The sequence below is a fragment of the Amblyomma americanum genome, chromosome 3 (assembly GCF_052857255.1).
Source record: "Amblyomma americanum isolate KBUSLIRL-KWMA chromosome 3, ASM5285725v1, whole genome shotgun sequence".
Classification (NCBI taxonomy): Eukaryota; Metazoa; Arthropoda; class Arachnida; order Ixodida; family Ixodidae; genus Amblyomma; species Amblyomma americanum.
In genome coordinates, this window is record NC_135499.1 from 184369855 (window position 1) to 184389262 (window position 19408).

The window sequence follows — 19408 nt, forward strand, 5'->3', positions numbered from 1 at the left end:
TTTTTCTTTCTGTACGTACTACATTAAAGAAATATGTTCTGCTACATTTCTTGCGCCACGCAGTTAACTCGTAGTGATAGCTACGCCGCTACGCTTAGGTTACGAGGCACATCGTTCTGGTGGCGGCGCCTGCTTCGCTGACCGGATGGCGGTGGCACCACGCTTGATCTTTTTCCCGCGCGAACTACGCTTTGAAAGTTCACCCGATGGAGGTCGACCTTTTTAAGCGCGTTTTAGTACTTCTAAGGAATTTCCGGTGAGCCAATACTACCACCCTTACTTTCAAGTGCATTTGGTGCATGGTGCCGTGCTCCATGGAGTTTTTTAAGGAGGCGTGGCAGCCTCGACTCCTCTGTCACCTGCCTCTCAGCAGATAAGTGCAGTACAAGAACACCCTGTAGATGCTCCAACGGGTGATCGCCGGCCTGAACCATGGTTACCACAACTGCAGCATGTGGAGCAGCCAGTGCCTTGCAAGGCCTCAAAGTCGCCCACCCACAGTTTTGGACCAAAGATCTCGGCTATGAGAACTCTCGAGCTCCTGTCATTAGCTATTGCCATGTGTATTTGGTGCTTATCTAGCTGCGCGCGCTTATTCTGGTTTCGTATCCCGCATGTATGTATACCTTCACCGCGCTGGTAACTATCCACAAGTGAAGCATTTTTTTTTTTCTAGCATGATAATTTTTGCACTTCTGAGGGCACCGATGTTGACATAGTGTGTTCGATGTACTGAACAACAATAACAAAAACGTTCCTGCGAGGCTTTTAAAGCTTGCTCTGTCATAACCAGACACACACTGTCTTTCAGAGCTTCAGCTATTGTTCTATAGTGACACGTGATAAATTTGACAGTCAGAAGGTGACCAAGCTGGTACGAAGGCCTCCATAGTTGTTCATGACATTGGATGTTTGGATGCTTTTCTGACATGCCATTCGATGTACCTGCTATTTGCACTTCTCATATTTCATGTTGGAATGCCACAGCCCCTCAATGCTGACATGATCAGTGGATGCTTAGAAACCTTGGCAGAGTGGTAGATCCAGCTTTCACACTTTCACATCTTGAACACTTTTCTAAAATGCTTGGCATAGCTTTAAAAATGGTGAGTTACGAACGGTGTATACTTGTGTGCACATGCATATACATACTAAGATGTGGTTGTTTCAGGAAAAAATGTGTGAAACTGAACTGGCTTTAATTGTCTCACCTGGCGAATGAAGTACCAACTTGGCATCATTCTTATGTGAAAAATGGTGAAAATATCGTGTACAGTTTGTACAAGCACATGTGCTTTGGGCTGGCCTTCAGAAAGGAAGCTCAGCCATAAACCACACCATCAGTCATGTAGTAGAGACATGCACAGAATATAACCATCCTCTATGTATAGAATATAGATTATGAGAAAATATTTGATGCAGTTGAAACAGTAGTCATGCATGCATTTTCTATCCAGAGTGTAGGACAGGCATATTTTGAAGTGCTGGAAAATATCTATTGTGGCTGCACAGCAACTGTAGTTCTCCACAGGAAGAGTTATAAAATATACTTTAGTAATGTAGAGACTCGGGCTTGTTGGTTCACATTTTCATATAACGCGCTTCAAAAATTTTGGCCACATTTGATGTATAAAGATCTCCAGCAACAGCGCAATAGGCTATTGCTCATTGGCTATCCTGGTCGTTTTCAGATATCTGTTGCAGAAACATAGAAAATTGAACACTATGTGCCCGTCCACCCTCTCAAAAACGGAAAAGACTTGGATTGATTCCTTATATCCTCACCATCTCTCATAATCTGAAGCGAATTGTGAAACGGATAGAGTTGTTTGTTGTTTTCTCAGCCCCTGAGAAGTAAGCTGTATAAGTTAACTAGACTTGACCATAACGTGCCTAATGAATGCAAAAAGAAGCATTAAATTCTGTTTGTTGAATGCAAACAAGGTGTGTTAGCGCTTTGTGTGTCAATCCTTGTTCACCGTCCCTTGTCCTTTGATGCACTAATACTCGGGAGTTTTGAAATCCCAGCCTGGAAAAGGCAGGTAGGCACGCTCTGTCCAATACTGTACATTGTATATTTTCGGGGGTATTCAGGTATTGGATATGGCAGAGTTGGGGACAAAAGATAATGGAGAATACCTTAGTAATCTCTAATTTACTGATGACACCACTTGCCAAAGTAACCCAGCAAATGAATTGCAGAGAGTGGTTAAGGACCCATGCATGCAAAGCTGACCAGTGGGGCCAAAAATTAATTTGAGAAACCTAAGGTAATGTTCAACAGTCTGGCAAGGGAACACCAATCAAAGTTTTATGGTTTTACGGGACTTAACGTCCCAAAGCGACCCGGGCTATGAGGGACGCAGTAGTGAAGGGCTCTGGAAATTTCGACTGCCTGAGGTTCTTTAACGTGCACTGACATCGCACAGTACACGGGCCTCTAGCATTTCGCCTCCATCGAAATGCAACCGCCACGGCTGGGATCAAACCCATGTTTTTTTGGGCCAGCAGCCGAGCGCCATAACCATTGAGCCACCGCGGCAGCGCAACGCCACGCTGTTAACAGATAGGCAACGAAGCATTGCGTGTAGTACGGGAGCACACCTACTTGGGGCTGGCACTAGCCGCAGATCGGGACCACGCGAGTGAAATAGCTAGAAAATAATGGAGCAGAGTGCATTTGTCAGGTATTGTTATGTCATGTGTAATATGTTACCACTATCTCTCAAGAGGAAAGTATATAACAGTTGCATCTTGCCAGCACTCAGCTATGGGGCAGAATCTTGACGGCTAACAAAAAAACTTGATATTAAATTGAGGACAGCACAGTGAGCCATGGAAAGGAAAATGATAGGGGTAATGTCAAGAGACAGGAACATAGAGTGAATCAGGAAACAAATGCGTGTTAATGATATCCTAGATGAAATATGCACAGACAGGCCATGTAATGCAAAAGGAAGGTACCGATGGTCTCTTAGGGTAATGGGCTGGATTCCAAGACAAGGGGGCAGAAGAGAGTCAGGTGGGCGGATGAAATCAGGAAGTTGGCAAGCATAAGCAGGCCACAGCTTATATGGGTTGGGTTAATTGGGGGACAGTAGGAATGGCTTTTGTCCTGCAGCGGACGTAGGCTGATGACACTACTGACGATGATGTAGTGCTAACCTGACAATGAAGTAACCTAGAGTTACTAACAGGTTTGTTGAATTGTGTTGCATAACTGCAAGTGATAGCACATGCATTATGAACTCTAGAGCGTCAGTTCTGTTGCAGTGTATTATTCAAGCCACACTGGCTACTACGATGGTTACTGCTATGGCACATAAGTTCCTGCGCATTGTGCTGTTGCAAAAGGCAAGGAAAGCTGCAACAGTACAACAGGTTAAAGATTCTGTATGTGTCAGTGCTCGCTATCTTAACCCCAGCTTTCTTTTGTGAAACTTATCTTTTTCTATTTTGTTTCTTCCCATATGTTACTGCCCTCTGGACAGTGCCAGCAGCAGTGTGCAAGGTTGCATCATTTGGCCCCAAAGCCCAGTAGTCTGCTGTACCATTTGGCTGCACCCTCACGCAAGAACTCGCTCTGTGCCCATGATCGAAAGTGCAACACCCGGTGCTCAGTGAGTGCCTTTCTTTGTGCCATTCGCCCTCTACTTATTGTCACGGAACAAAAGGCCGAGGCACAGTTCACCAGTGGTGTTCTAGCTCCCAGGGTACATGAGCGCCACAACCTCGTTGTCTTTTGGTGCCACCCGGGTCCACCAGATGGCATTATTTTCCCTCTCCCGGAAAAAAAAGAAATTGAAAACCATTAGGGCGCTACAAGCTAACTGGAGATGGTAAAAGACCAGAACAAACGAAGGAGGCAAAATAACAGGAGGCAAAAGGTCTCCGTGCTAAAAAAGAGGAATAAAATGTGAAAGCGCTGTTCATTACTACGTGAAATAGGGCTTTTTATGGAGTATGTGCACTGCTTTAGGCTGGGGTTGATGGCATGCACTCTGCACTGTACAGTACCATCAGGCAGAACTCCATAAGTCACATTCATGAAGCGGCGCAACACTTTGTAGGGGTAAAAGTAGGAGCGAGGAGCTTCGAAAGGCCAGTGCGACGAGCAGGGATCCACATCCACACTTGGTCATCAGGTTGGTACTCGACATGTCGTGGCTTGTAGCGGCACATATCCCACTGATTGAACGGGGCGATGCATTCAAACTGAACGAGCCAGTCTTCCATATTTTCAAGCTGTGGAAGGACTTCGGTACTCGTGGGTTCGAGAGGATGTATCAGGTAGCACCTTGCATGGCTGGTCGAGGGCAGGCGCCAAGGTAGACTCTAATGGCCCGTGCTTAGAGTGCAGTCCTAGGTTTCTGCGACTTACTCAGTGAACTGGTGTGTCGACCAGCAGAGGCCTGAGGTCCACGGTCTCAGGAGAGATGTATGACATAGACCAGGACAAGTACCCAGTGCACTCCACCAAAAATATGTCGCGGAGCAAAAGGCCGAGGCACTGTTCAGCAGTAGTGTTCTAGCTCCCAGAACACGTGAAAACCTCAACCTCCTTGACTTTTGGAGCGACCTGGGGCCACCTTGCGGCAAAATCTTAGCAGTTTATGCCTAGGTCTGCTACAGGAGCAACAGCATGTAGTTATGCGAAAGCATGATATGGCTCATGAGGCAGAAAATCTGGCATTGTTGTCCATGCCAGATGGTCCGAAAACCCACGTGACCTCATGCAATGACGTCATCAGGAAAGAAAAAGAAAAATTTCTATAATAAATTTATTCTTAAGTGGGTTTCGAACCCAGTCCAGCACGAACAGGTGAGCTTTGCAGGCCACTTCATTACAGCACTCCGCCCTTACTGCAGCACAGCACCCTGTGTGCTATACTGCCAGCAGTCTCTCGCGCTGAGTTTGGGTGTGTCTTCATCAACTTACATCCGGGTGGCGCGAACAGATCAGCTTTGCTGGCCACTACATAAGAGTAGTACGCCATTAAAATTACGTCCGTTTCTTTGCCCTTATGGCTGCTGCGAAGTCATAGATGGTTTTGACTAATTGTATGATCATTGAAAAAGCTTGTCCTAATGCTATGTTGTATGCAAGTAAGTAGGTAATGTTCCTCATTAAAAGCAGTTATATGTTTGAGAATGATATGCTCTAAGATTTTACAGGCTGTTGAGGTTAGTGAACTTGGGTGGCAATTTTTGAATGAGTTTCGTTTTCAGATTTATGAGAACGCTTGATTCTAGCAGTCTGCCAGTCATCAGGTAGCATGGCTTCATTCACGGATCTAGTGTACAGACCTTGCAAATATTTTTCACGCTATTCAGCGTAGCACATCAATAAAGCATTCGGCATATCGTCTGTTCCAGGAGATTTTTTAACTTCAGAGTTCAATAGCGGATTTAAGATGCCGTATTCATTCATTGCAACATCTGGAATAGGCATGACCAGCCATAAAGAGTTTGAATCACTCACCTAGTTATTATCCTGTTCATATTCAAAATGCGCGTCTGTAGTCTATTTCTCAGAATGTGAGGGCAACAAATTCATGTCTTCATTTCTTTTTGTTTTCCCCACTCATAGGATGTCACACCATTTATCAGGGGCGAGCACATGGATAGACAGCCTGAGGTAGATGACATCACGGTGTCCTCATCTAGCAAGCACCTTCTCATTCTGATCCTGTAAGTGAACTTTGCAAAGCACTCCCCTGTTGAAAAACCACATATATCTGCAGAAGGCAAGTAGAAAAAATTACAGGATTCATGCTGAATGTCAGCTGAAGTTTTCCTTACTGGAGGAGATATACTTCAGCATAACTGCAAGTTTTGTTTTATGAAGGAAACAGAAACAAGAGACAAAGCTCCAAGAGGAGGTAAACACCTGGGGCATACGTTATGAACTTCACACGAATGAAGTTTTGTTGATACCTGTTCTCAAGTATAGAGTGCAAAGTAACTCAAAGACTAACAGAGAGAGCTTGCACCAGTGCTTGTGTGCATCCTCTCTGTTTCTTTGTGTTACTCTGCGCTGTATTCCTGCGAACAGATGAAAGGCGAGTTAATTTTTGTACTTCATTTTTGAGCACTGTGTTTCCCGCAGGACCTTGTAGCAGGGCTGTGTCTATCAAAGCTGTCAGCATTTTCTCTGCAATAAAAATCATTGAGATGTAATATAGCTGAGAGAAAAATATGTGAACACATGGTCTTCAGCATATTCAGTTTCACCTTGTAGTAACCACAGACAGTGTCGTCAAGATAATGCACATGCACTGTGGCAGTAAGGCCTGATCACCCAACAGTTCATACTTCTAAGAGTGTGTGCCATTCAACTTGCACCTCTGCAAAGGTCCGTATTAACCAGTGTACACATCAAATTGCATGCTACAGCAAAAATAGCAATTTGTTTATGTTGTTGAGTCTCATTGTATAAAAGAACGAATGCTACTGAGAGCCCAATAACAATAATAAACTGAAAGCATAAGTAGGCGGCTCTTCAGTTTTTTTAGTCTGGTAACAAGAATGATGAATTGAAACTGGCCTTGCATGTTACGTAATCAGGTGCAGTCTTCTTAAGCTTGATCAGCAACACTTTCTTTATGAGTGTGAAGGTTTCAAGAAATCTTTAGTCGATATCCAACAGATGTTCTCATGCATGGCAAAAAAAGCAGCTGTTCCAGAAGAAGTTAAAACCCATGACCGAATGGTTTACTGGAGGTGTTGTGTAGAGGATTTAAGAAAACATCTGCTTTGACTGTGTGATGCAGTCAGACATCTTTATAGCGAAGAGGCAAAATTGTAAGATAGTTTTATATAGCAGAAACTCATAAAATTTCCCAGGAACTCATGTAAGAGAAGCGCAATGTAATCAGTGAAAGGAAAGCAACTGGTATGGACCTTTTCCGACAATTTAGCGACATTTCGAAGCTGCCCGTGGCGATTGCGGAGGCTGCAAAAAACCAAGGAACACTGTGGAAACACAACAGTGACATCAACCAAACACGTTCGCCCGCAAGTCGTCAACAAGTTGCCGAACCCACTTGTTCCCCAATATCTTGTCACACTGCATGGCAGAGAAACAAGACAGGTTGGTACTGTTTTGCCTTTAAGGAACCAGAACTAGAAACAAACAGCGTTCGTTGACACGGTTTGGCCTGTTCTCGGCTAGGTGAAGTTCCTGGTGACAACACACTAACCGAAGCATGCACTTTGCGGTGATTGACCACTTTCATGCCTTTCCTGATTGCAAACATCGTTTGGAAAACGTTTTCTTTCAATATGAAGCTTTTGTCTACTGCTGTGCAATGTCTTGAAGGCAGGCGAATACCAGTGGGTGGGCTAGTGTCGTGGACTCTGCCGGCTGGCATGTGGCTGCCGTGCCTCGATCCCACCCGCACCTCCACTGGTGCTGCTGTGGAGGAGCACCTTTATTCGCAAGGCTGACAGCGACAGCCAGCAAAGGCTCTGCATGGGCGCCGGAAGACAAGTCTGCGAAGTGGTCATGCAAACATGCCACTTTCATTTTTGCCCAAGAAAGTGAGCTATCGTGATGATTGACGCAAGGCAATTTTTGTGGGATGTAACAGAGGAGGTCCCATCAGCGTGAGCTCAAGCATAGATCATTAGAAGAGATCGCTACAAAGTTGGAATCAGATTTCACAGGTGAGCACGAGTTATTTGTCCAGGTTTCTTGAAAACCGAGAGTAACAAACAAATAGGGGTGCATTGTTTCTCTGAAATTCTTCGTTCGAGCATGGTCGCATGGGCATTTCAGTTTGTACTTGTTTCGGAAATAAAACAGTGTAATGTGTAGGTGCGTTTTTGGTAATGTATATGCGTCATCCGAGCCAGAATCAACGGCGCAAAACATGAGCGTAACTACTGCCGCACAGCCGTACATGGTAGTTATTCGTCCTACATATTTACTGCCAGACGCACAAGTCGCTCAGCAGTGCAAAGTGTCTTCGGTTTCTGCAGCTGTGCATGGAAAGAGGCGGTGGAAAAGCACCGCCCAAATTGTTTTTCTGGTGTGACAAGGAGTTTGCGAACAGTTGTCACAGAAGTTTCCGGTACATGTTGTTGGATGAAAGGGACATGTTTCCATTAAGCTCGTGTTGATGCGGTGTGACAGGGCTGGCAACACTACGAAAACGTCGTGTTAACGAACGGAGCTTGCAGACTGTTTCCGCAGTGTGACTCGGAATTTAGAGTGTCTTTCCTGCACAGCAACGCCAGCACACGGTGGCAACAGATCATGCACCAGTTAGGGTTGCTTCTGTGCATTAGAGCTGTGTCGTGTAAGAAACCAGACGGCAGAACGAAAGCTGTCGCCGTTTTATCTACCTCTGTGTGAGACGACGAGAGCACAGGATGACAACTGGAAGCTGCAATCGGCGGGGCACAGACAGGTTCAAGGGCGCAAACAAGTCCTGACCGCCTGGCCTTTCATGCCTCTATCTTCCGTGGCGCGTACCGCAGCACCACTAGTCACATGTGTCGCGAGGGAAAGCCTGTCGCCTGCCTCACGAGGAGGAACAACTTGACGCTCGGCAGTTCGATAAATCCGTTTTATGGCAAACTGAGTCTGATATGTAAAGTAAGAATTATATGTGTTTATCAATAGAAGGTAAGCGCAGCAGGGGGCGGCAGACACTCAGGTGGGCGGATGAGATTAAGAAGTTTGCAGGGACGGGTGGCCGCAGCTGGCACAAAGCAGGGGAGATATGGGAAAGGCCTTTGTCCTGCAGTGGGCGCAGTCAGGCTGGTGACGATGATGATGCCTAAATGTACTTGGGAACTGTTCGATATAGCCGATAATTTGTAATATTCGTGTTTGTTATTCCGAGGTCTAACTATAAATGCTTGTTTGCAAATCCCTTCTCAATGATGTTCGTGTCATTGCAGCTCTATTGTTAATGCTTTTATGCATTAAACTGAATATTTTAGGAACTTCTCATGCCCTGAACACGTTCATGATGCCCCACTATGTTCATTATATGCGTGCATGTGTGTGCTTGGCGTCATGGCCCTGTCTGTGACTGACAGTGTGCCGTTTAAACGGATGAACAACGGACACAAAAGTATGCGGCTGCTTGAAGCCAGGAAAGCATTCCTAGCTTGCCGGGTGCAAGCTGCCACCCCTGAGAGGAGTGCCCAGTGGCAGCGACTAACTGCCGGAGAGAAGAAAAAGCGGCCATTCAAATGAACAAAAAGGCCATTTCACATGTCTTTTCGCATTCTGCACACGACAGTATGCCATTATTTTGAGTTGTTGCAAGCAGTGTTGCATGTACACTCTATGCCTATTTTGCCATTTCCACAATGTGGCACAAGACAGTAGACAATCTTGCATAGTGGAACAGTGCAATGACAGCCTGTGCATCACTTCCGCTTAGTCTGATTGGCTACCTTCCTGATGGAAGGGTGGTGGTGGTGGTGGAAACTTTTATCGCCAACGATGCAAATGGTTCGTCGCTGCATGGCACTTGGATGCTTCCTCACTGTGAGGAGGCACCCTTACAAAGTGAAAGATAGCTGGATCCAAGGGGTGTCAAGGGCAATGCTGTGTGAGAGAGGATGCTCTCGGCCAATAACAAGAGGCTGCAGCCATATGCTTTCGTGCAATGAACTCTTCGATGTTTGCTTTTTCATCATGTAAGCAAGTTATTGTAACTATGCTATTTAACCTTCTCTATTTCCAGTTCAAGCTTGTCTTTACTCAGCTCGAAGGCTTAGACACACTACATTATGAAGCTGGGGTTTGAGCTAGCCTGACCACCATGATAGTGGATTTTCTCTTTGCGCTCTATCTCCCTCTCTCAGAAGCGTAGTGACGTACTGCCTGGACTCTGTGTTTTCTGGGGGATCACTGTGCTGCCGGGTGTGTAGCATATCCTTTCTTTTGCAAACAAGCTTGCAGTTTTCTCCTGTTTTTATGCACTTTCTGTTACTCAAGTTAGCAATAGCTGCAATGCTTTACACAGTGCACAACTGTGCATAGAAAGAGAGAGAGCCTTGCTTGTTGAGAGCCAGTGCTTGTACTAGCCACATGCTCAGAATCCACCCAAAAACAAAGTTCTGTGAATAGGCGTTTATTCAGTAATTGTAACATATGGTCTTGTTTCAAGGCTAGCAACACTGTTGAGAGAAATTGTTTTGATATCAGTAAGCAGTGACAGGTAAAGTCCTGGTCTCAGGTATATACATGTGTCTATAGCCAGCTGTAGAGTAATACCCCTGTCACACGGGCATTTCGAGGGCCCTCGAACCGATAGTCTATCGACTCAAAGGCGATCGAGCGCTGCCACACGGGCAGTTTCAATGGCGATCGAGTCAATAGCCTATCGAGTCAACGGAGTAGCGCAGAACTCCATCGAGATTTCGAGGGCCTTCGAGCGCTGCCCAAGGTTGCTAGCGTTGCTCCGAGCGGCGCCAAGCGCACTTTCGTACACGACACATTCACGATGAAAAAACATGAACAAACATTATTTGCATAAAATTTAATGTAAGCAGCCTGTAAAATTATTTTAAAATTATATTAGACTGGCTTTAAGCGCATTCATTTTGCTTTGCAGTCTTTGCGTTGCTTGCGTACTTAACGTTGACAACATGGCGGCACCCTGCCCGCCCGCTTCACAGCGATAACAGCTTCGTCGCTAATCCCTCAAAGCAATATCGTGTTCTAAGCTGTTGTATTCGCCTTCGATTTGCCCATTCTTACTCTGGCATAAAGTTTCAAGAGAAAAATAGCTCTTGTTTTTCAGATATCATGGCGATTTCCCCGGTCTTAAGCCTGACGAAGCAGCGCTCCGACGCAGTTGGACTGGCTTGGTTTTGGCTCGTCTTGTATTAAAGTGGCTACAGCAGTGTATGCATATGTACGTCGCGTATGTGCAACTAAAAGGGTTTTTAACGACTTTCGCGTATGCCTGGATTTCAGCATTTAGTATACATTTATGAACTGTTTTTGTTATTTTTGCAAAATCCAAAGTAGCGATTGTGGCGCCACTAATTTGTGGCGTAAGACACGAGAACCATTTCAATGGCCATTGAGATTTGCCGTGTAGCAGCGGCGAGTTCGATGGCGATTGAGAATCTCGAAGACCCTCGACTCAAGGGTGATTGAAACTGGCCGTGTGACAGGGGTATAAGGTTTGCAGTGCTATATGACCGGTTTATGCATGTACCATCTTTGCCAAAAGTAACGAGGTACCGTGGTTTGCTTCTGAGCTGTGTAGCAGAACATTTATTGCACTGCCTATGCTCAAAATCTGTGCAAAATAAGGAATACCCTGTCCTCACCTTTCAAGACCTTTTGGTTCTTGGGGGTAGGGTTCCACTGTATGGCTGAGAAGTAATGCCCATTGCCTGGTTACATTTTGCAAAGTTGTCAAAGACTGTACGTATCCTGTGGCAACTCGTAGTTCATCATTTTCATATGGTATTGATAAATAATTTTCAAGCTACAATGTCCTTTATGTAGCTAGTGACTGGAACAGTAGCAGTGCTATTCTTGTCAATCATAGCTGTCACTGACGAAGTTTTGGTCATCATTTCCAACTTTCAGTTAAGCCACATTCCATTTTGATGAGCTGAGGAACCGTCACTGTGCAGACCTCCCCTACGATTGTTTAGATGTCAGGTGCACATGATTTTACCATATTTGGGGAATGCAACTTATCTGTTGGAAGAAGTGGTGCTAAGTATAATTTGCCAGTAGTAGCCTTGGTGAATGAGCACACGTCAGCCAGTGTGTGCACTCTGTATTGACTCCTTCTGGCATGGTGGTTAATGTTGCTGGCCACCAGTTAAAATAAAGGCCCTCGATGAAGTAAAAGTAACGCCAACCTTTGTAGAATGCCACCCGCCTCCTTGCTTGTGCACTCCCTCAAAGTGAGACCCTCCTGTTAGCCGAACACCATTACACGTTTTCAATTTTTCGTGCACTTTTTTCATGTTTGTTTTGTTGCTCTCTCCTCCGCAGTGTTAAACAGCATGAGCGGCGCATGCGAGCACCAACACGATGCAATGTGATACACAATGCAGTCGCTCTGGAGAGAATCTGCTGGTTCAGGACCGCATAGAGAGAGCCACGATCAAAAGGAAAGAGAGGGAGACTGAGCGGCGGTGCAGGAGGAGGAGAGAGGAAATGGCATTTATTTTTTAGGTCATTGAGGGGCTTTAATTTAAAAATTTTTGCACTGCCACCTGGGAGCTGGCAGCTGCTGACCTTTCCTCTTAAGCCTCCTCTCTAAGGTACTTTGGATTGCAATAGAAGTATAAAAACCTACGTATATTGTCAACAAGACACTCTCATAACCACATTGTCTTTTTCCAAGTTTGACCCCCAAGTTTTTTGCAAGCATAGAGGTAAGCAATTATATACAGAACATTTTTGTTGTAATGCAGGACTATGTAATGCACTCTAAGTAGGAAATGTATACTGTACTTTAATGAGGTGTTTACCGTGATGTTTTATGCTTTGGTCAGTGACACTGACCATCAGGCATGAAAGGATTTATAATAAAGGTAGGGCTCCAGACTTTAGCTACCAAGTGTATCTCAGAAATAATTTTTATCTTTGAAACCTTTCTTTCGTTGGTCGAATATGACATTCCATTCGACAGTGACATCTTTGCTGGAGGCAAGAGCTCAGGTGACAGCAACTATGACCCGAAAGAGGACATCCACGATGGCTTCCCAGAAGATAACCTTTAATGCCAGATGATATCCAAACAGAGAGCGATGCATCAGATAAAGAAACATATGAAGAGGTACCCATTATAGCCTCAAAGGTGCCCGTGTGGGATTCCACTATCGGACGTCTTTACCACCACCATTTTCTTTTCATAGTTGCACTCTAGGCATTGCCAATATCGCTTCCTTCGGTATTTTCAGCCTTTTGTGGATGCTTGTCTGGACAGAAAATATCGTCCTTGAAACAAAACTGTGTGCTCAGTGAGAAAATGAAATCTGTACATTCTTGGATCTCAGTTTGTTGATAGGGCTGAACAGGAGCCCGGATTATTGTGACTACTAATGCAGCGCTTCAGATATAATTTATCCGTTCATTTTAAAGGTGAAAACGAAACTCCAACAGCATTAAGTGCGTGAAAATTGCTGATGACTAAGCGCCGCTGCAGTTGGTAAAACTGTGCAGTTTTGTCAGCAATGTCTTGCTTTTTTATTGCGTTTCTGGCTCCTCACGTTCTTTTCAGGGGAGGGCGTCATGGGGCCCAGAGACACTTTTTCATTTCTGCGCGAGTTTTTCGACTGCGGGGTTGAGTTTATGGCGCCTCCTCGTTCGTTCTGAGTTACGCCGCCACAGTAGTTCGTTGTATCCGAGACGCAGTCCCATTGCCCCAATGCATATTTTGTTGGTAGCACCATCCTCGTTCGTAATAAGCGAGCGTTTGTTGTGTAACTGCGGCTGTTATAAGTGAGCTTGACTGCATCACCAGATTTCTACCCCAAGAATCCTGGAAAAAATAAAGCCCAAAAACGAAGGGCCCTCATTCTGTTTTCTCATTCTCCCCTTCTGCATAATTCATGATGTTGAGGCAGGTACCACACATTGAGCACCTTAGCACAAGAGCATCCCAAGCGGGAGCTTCAGATCTTCTAGGCACATCAGAAACACAAGAAGTGGCCAGGGTGCCCTGTATGCTAGTTCAGGTGTGCCCACTAGCACATTTCAACTGCCATAGTGTCTCACATACATCTCCAATGACTAATTGGTTTATGCCCATGTGATGCTGTGCTAGGATATCTAAAGCAAAATTCTCTATTGTGCCTTATGTGTTATTAGGGCTGTGCATTCAGTGAAAATTTGAATTCAGGATTTCTTCGGAATTTTGAGGTCAGGCAGAGGTCTGCAGGATGTTGACATACTGCTTGAATGCTTTTCCGAAAAACTGTGCACAAGGTGTGATTGGTTGGTTGCTTGGTTAAATAGTTTGCGTTGTCGTTCTGAATGTGACGACAGCACTACGCAACATCTCATTTAGTGCAGACTCTATTGATGAAGCAGATGCAAAACGGAGCAATAGCTCACGCATTCACATGAAATGTTGCAAAGTATGCAAGTGTCTCCGTTCATTGCGGTCTCATGTGATGTGACACATCTGACAGCACACCCTTGCTTTCTTCCTTCTCTGCATAGGCAAAGCCTGAGCCAGCATTTGGGCCAAGCCTTAGTTTTGGAAAGATGCCTTCTTCGCTGCTGCTGCACAAGGGCATCACCTCAATGAGACCAAGTACTATGGGCCCTGACAAATAGGCAAGTATTTCCAGTGTTGCATTTTGCAATTGCTGGTGCTGCATGGTGTCCAGTAAAGAAGTTTTGGAACAGTTTGTGATAAACCTCCAAGAACTGTTTTTTGATGCATTTTCTTTGGAATTGAAAAATAATGATGCAGCATCGCACTGCTGTCAGCAGTTACTATAGATGGATCAATCAAAGTTTACTGATATTTTGAAAAAGCATTGCCTTTTAAATGCTGATTTCTTGCAGAGTTATTTTTTTCATGGTCTGCTTGAAGCCTTATTGCTTTGTGATGTTGAACCTCTTCCACATTGTATCAACTCGTTGCATACTTGATTAAAAGGCTCCAAGCTTGACACCTTTGGTTGGAAGTTTACTTGTACTGTGGTGGAATGACACTACATCAGGAACCATCATCTAGACCCTGCCTGTGCCGTAGCAGGTGAAGAAGTTCACTTGTGTTTCTGAAAGTGGCGGATCACAGTAGCAGAGAGAGAGATTAATTTGTGAAGAAAAGCAGAGAGGTCAGCCTCAGCTGTGATCCTATGGTCTATTCTGTGCTTGGGTTGGTGGAGAGGACAAGATAGAGAGTTATATAGGCCATGATGTGGACAGAAGAGAAGTGCAAACATGCTGATGATCTCATTTTTAAGGTGCAAGGTCGGCTTGGCCAGAAGAATGCCATGGTCGACAGATGTTTGTCTTCAAAAGATGGGGTGAAAGACCCAATAACTCACCTCTTTTGTTTCTCTTCTTCATACTGCCTTCTATCCTTTATTTCCGCTGCCCCAGCTCAGGTGCCGCCGATAAAGTGATGGCAGATGCCGGGATGAGCAAAAATCTTTTAACTTCCTTTTTTATATTTTTGATTTTTGATTAAACACTTACTACTTACCCAATAAAACATTCTATGGGGCAGCTTGGTGCATTGCTTGGAGAAGACTAAGCACAAAAAATACAGCACACAGACAAGAAAAAACAATGAGAAATGCACTTACAGATGTTTATTTATTATAGAAGCAAGTTATTACACAAGCAAAGGGCGGGATCGATTTTCTGAGGCATGTTGACCCAAAGAAGGTGAGCATCAGGCCAAGGGAAAGCTTGTACCCATAGAAAAACTGGTGTGCACCCGGTGGCATGGGGATCAAATACAGTGCCTCCCACATATGAGGCAGATGCTAAGCCACACTAAGCCACCACTGCAGCAAAGGTGCAAGCAGTGTTTCAACTAAGATGTTCTGCAATTTTTAAGAATTGGCTTTTTGAGTGAGAAGAGCACTTCGCATTGTCAGCTACGTAGCACATCAGAATGCAGCTAAGGCATGCTAACTAGTAGGCTGGTTAACTGATATTGAATAACTTTCTAACCATATTACTGTTAGTCTCCTTATTGTTGAGGCATGTAGCCTACCGTAAGTAATCCATATCAGTTTTTAGAATTTCAAAAACGAAGTTACCCTCGGCAATGTGGTCCAACAAATCTTGGCTATTTCGACAAGTTAACGTGCATTGGAGGGGTTGCTTTGCCTTCAAGCTTTTCGAAAACGCCTGTATTTTGGCACAATGTAGGCGAAATTTCTTGGGCCACAGGGCCGAAGGTAATTTCGTTTTCAAAGTCCTAGAAACTTATGTGGATATTACTTACTGTGATCTGCACACTTCTCAGTAAATAAGGGTACTAATGGTAATAGTTAAAAAGTTAACTATTCAACATTTAAGCAGTCTACTAGTTGGCATATCTTGGATGCATGTATTCTGATGCAGTACACTATTGACAATACTGTGCAGAAAAAAAGCGGTCTTGTAAATCAAAAAGCATATTTTTAAAAATCGCAGGACGTCTAAAGCTGACTTTGCGAGGTGGGCAGGATCTCATTCCTCTTGCCCGAACAAGGACTAATGTCTCCAATGGTGAGGTAATTAAACAGATGAAGCTGCGCTCTGCTGGTGGTGCTGGGAACCAAAATTCCCAACTCTAGACTTCAGGGCCAGTGCCCTACCAGTGTTCACATCGAGGAGGACCAGGATGATGTTGATGAGCACACAGAGCACCTTTGGCAAGGTTAGACCTCTGTTCCATTCAGACACGCTGCTAACATTTGGCTTTTATTCACGTGGCGTTAATCTAAAGGAAGAACGTGCAGCTTCGTATGTAGTCTGCCACGAAGCGATCTTTGAGAATGGTAACCTGCTGGGCTAGCTGGTTTTCAGACATCATGGGTCCTTCACTGTCCTAGTCTGCAAGTGCTGCTTATTCCAATATGGCGAGGCCGGTGCCGCGCCCCTCTCGGAACCGCCAGGTAAAGCAAAGAGCGCTCTTGGAACCCTTGGAACAGTGCGCACACTCAAGGTACACACTTTCAGGACCAGTGTGCACACTCAAGGTACACACTTTCAAGACAATAAATACGGACCAGATAATGGCATCAATCAATCAGTCACTTTCAGGAGCAGTTCCTGTCGGGACGTCGACTTGCGATTTTCTGCGAAAGCATCCGCCTGTCGCGCGTGCGCTGGCGGAACTGAAAGCGGCGGTCTGTAACCGATAAAAAACACATCGGGCAGCCTCTACCGCGGCCCCACAAGTCTCGGGTCGTCCGCGGATGATGCGCCCAAGAAGAGGCTGGGCACGTTGGCGACGCGCGTGGCGGAAACTTGCCTGCTATCTCGGCGGTGGCGGTACTCGACTCAGCGGTGGCGCGACCGGACGTGTTTCTGCCGGGACCCGTTTCCTGCTCGCTCTGCGTGCCGTTGGGATGGGCCGCCGCCCGGTTCCTCGTGCAGGCCTCGATCCTACCCGGTCGCTCGAAAGGGTGACGCAGCGCAGCGTTAATTCAACAGCGCGCGCACCTCTCGGCCAAGACGGACCGTGTTATTTTTTATTCCACCGGCGACCGCAGGACCCATTCCGCGTTGCCCTTACCGATGCACACACGGTGAACAACTTACGTCTTTCGGGCAGTATCCAGATATCGCGAACGGAGCAACTCCTGCTGCAAAATGAGGGACTGAGGAAGGGCGAACCCTGGCCCTGAGGGTCCGTTGCCACCCACACATGGTGCAAGCACCGGCCGCGGAACCCGGGCAGATGACGCGTCCGAGCTGGGCCGCGCTGCCTCGATGGCCGAAAAGGAGCTTGCGCCGTGAAAGCGACGGCACCGGCGCGGTTACCTGACACGGCGGTGGCCGCGGACGGCGTGCTGCCGCGGTGCGTCTGGTCGCTTCGGGCGAGGAGGGTGCGTGGCTGCCGAACGCGGCGCGCGCTAAATATACGCCGCGGCCGAGCGGCTCCGAAGAGGGCATCGGCGCGGCCGGCCGGCCGACCGCCATCCAGAATCGGAGTGACTGGGCCGACCGGCGTGCTACCGCGGCCAAGGCCTTTGCAGGGCCGGTCGCTGCACCCGCGAGTGGGTGTCGCGCCGGCTGGGCTCGCGCCTGACGCGCGGAGGAATGTCGCGGCGAGACAGACCGTGGGCGCTAGGAGCGCCGGCTCGCCACACTGCAAGCGGCGAGAGGCCGTTCAGCCCCAAACATGACTATTCTAGGGGGGCTGCGCTCTAACTGCACCAGTGCGAGTCAACAGGGCCTACTTAATTGTCCTGTGCGCTGGTTCGCGGTCTTGCCGCGATCGGTTGAGCACCTCGCGTACGTACGACCAGAAAAAAGTCGAGTTTGGCTTATTGATTGACAGGATTTTGACGGCTAGAGCGCGTTTCTAGAGCGCTGGAAACGGTGGCCAAATGACCGCGCATTGACGGATCCTGTTGTGCCTTATCTGGCCACGCCTACTGAGGCATAGTCCATAATATGTTCGTTTGTGGGGCTAATACAGATTAAAGGCTGCCGGTGTAATGTGAAGATTGGTATGCCCTTGGAGATGCCCACGGTGTTCGGGATACCTGAACTCCGCGCAGTCCGCCGGTGTATCTGATGGCACAGCTCGTGAACAAGAAATGCGACTGTACAGATGTAGGGCCACTGTGAAAGGGAGAATTTTTGTACTTAACCGATGATTACTCAAAAGCGAAGGAGTGAAAAAGCACACTTCTTACTCTGTTCTAAATAATTTTCGACTTCATTGCAGTAGTAGCAAGTGTGCGGACTACCTATTCCATTTCATATTCAACCTGCCTTTTAAAGCGGAACTTTCTCAGCGGCTGCTCCAAAGTTATGCAGCTCAACATTTTTTAAATGCCCGGACGAACAGGGGAGCTTGAAACAAATTGGCACATGCGTCTCAAGAAACGAGCGAAGCCATCTATATATAATGATACCGACGTAGTCTGATTTCATGGCGTTGCGTGGTGAAACTTTGCATCAAGAGCACTCGCGGAACGGCAGAAAAAAAAAAAAAATCTTAGTACACACGATTACGTGGCGTGACCTGTTTTGTCTCCTGATCTTTGGCGCAGCTTATTTAATATAGGTGTGCAAATGCGATAACGCGAATGTCCTTTTCATATGGCTTGTGACGAAGTGAGAGCGGTTCACTCAGAAACAACGCGCGTGGCAAACCTCGGCTATGGTAGAAAAGGGGGAAGTGAGGGCAGCGATTACAACCCGCGCATAAAGGAGGAACTTCCTCATCTCTCTAGTGGGCTTATCATGAGGTCAGAATAGCTGGCGCTATTGTTTTATGGGCGCAAGGGGCGCACAAGCTTGTGCGCCTCTAAAACAAAAATGCGTTACCATTAGGTGGCTTAAGGGGAGGTGCTCTGTCGTGACTTGCGGGGAGCAAGAAGACTTCGTGTACTTGGTACACGCAGTGAATCACTGTACCTTTGTACGGAAACAGCGCAGCAGACGGGACCAAGAAAGGGAGACACAAACACGGGCGCTGTGTCTTCCTTTCTTGGTCCCGTCTGCTGCGCTGTTTTCACGAAAAGAATGTACCAACTAGCCCGGATTACTCCATTGTTGGGTACCTTTGTACGTTTGCCCAATTCGCATTGCACAAGAAAAAGAGTGGGGAACTTGGTGTAGATTCGGCAGACACTTGGTAGGAGGTAGGCAGGCGCCGCAGTGGAGGGCTCCGGCATAATTTCGACAACCTGGGATTCCCCTGCAGGGCAAGAGAGAGATAAGGGAAGAAAATGAATGGGAGGAGGTTAGCCGGGCACCCGTCCTGTTGGCGGC

General features: G+C 46.4%; 1 long non-coding RNA gene across 2 annotated transcripts; it reads left to right on the forward strand.

The window, feature by feature from the left end:
* Nucleotides 1-17: 17 nt before the first annotated feature.
* Nucleotides 18-17845, forward strand: LOC144125616 (uncharacterized). Of its 2 annotated transcripts, XR_013313396.1 has the most exons (6): nt 18-256; nt 3492-3620; nt 5591-5691; nt 14168-14284; nt 14923-16622; nt 16657-17845. It is a non-coding gene; the product is annotated as an uncharacterized LOC144125616 (long non-coding RNA). The 2 variants fall into 2 exon arrangements; XR_013313395.1 differs by lacking the exon at nt 16657-17845 and having other exon boundaries at nt 14923-16639.
* The last annotated feature ends 1563 nt before the right edge of the window (nt 17846-19408 follow it).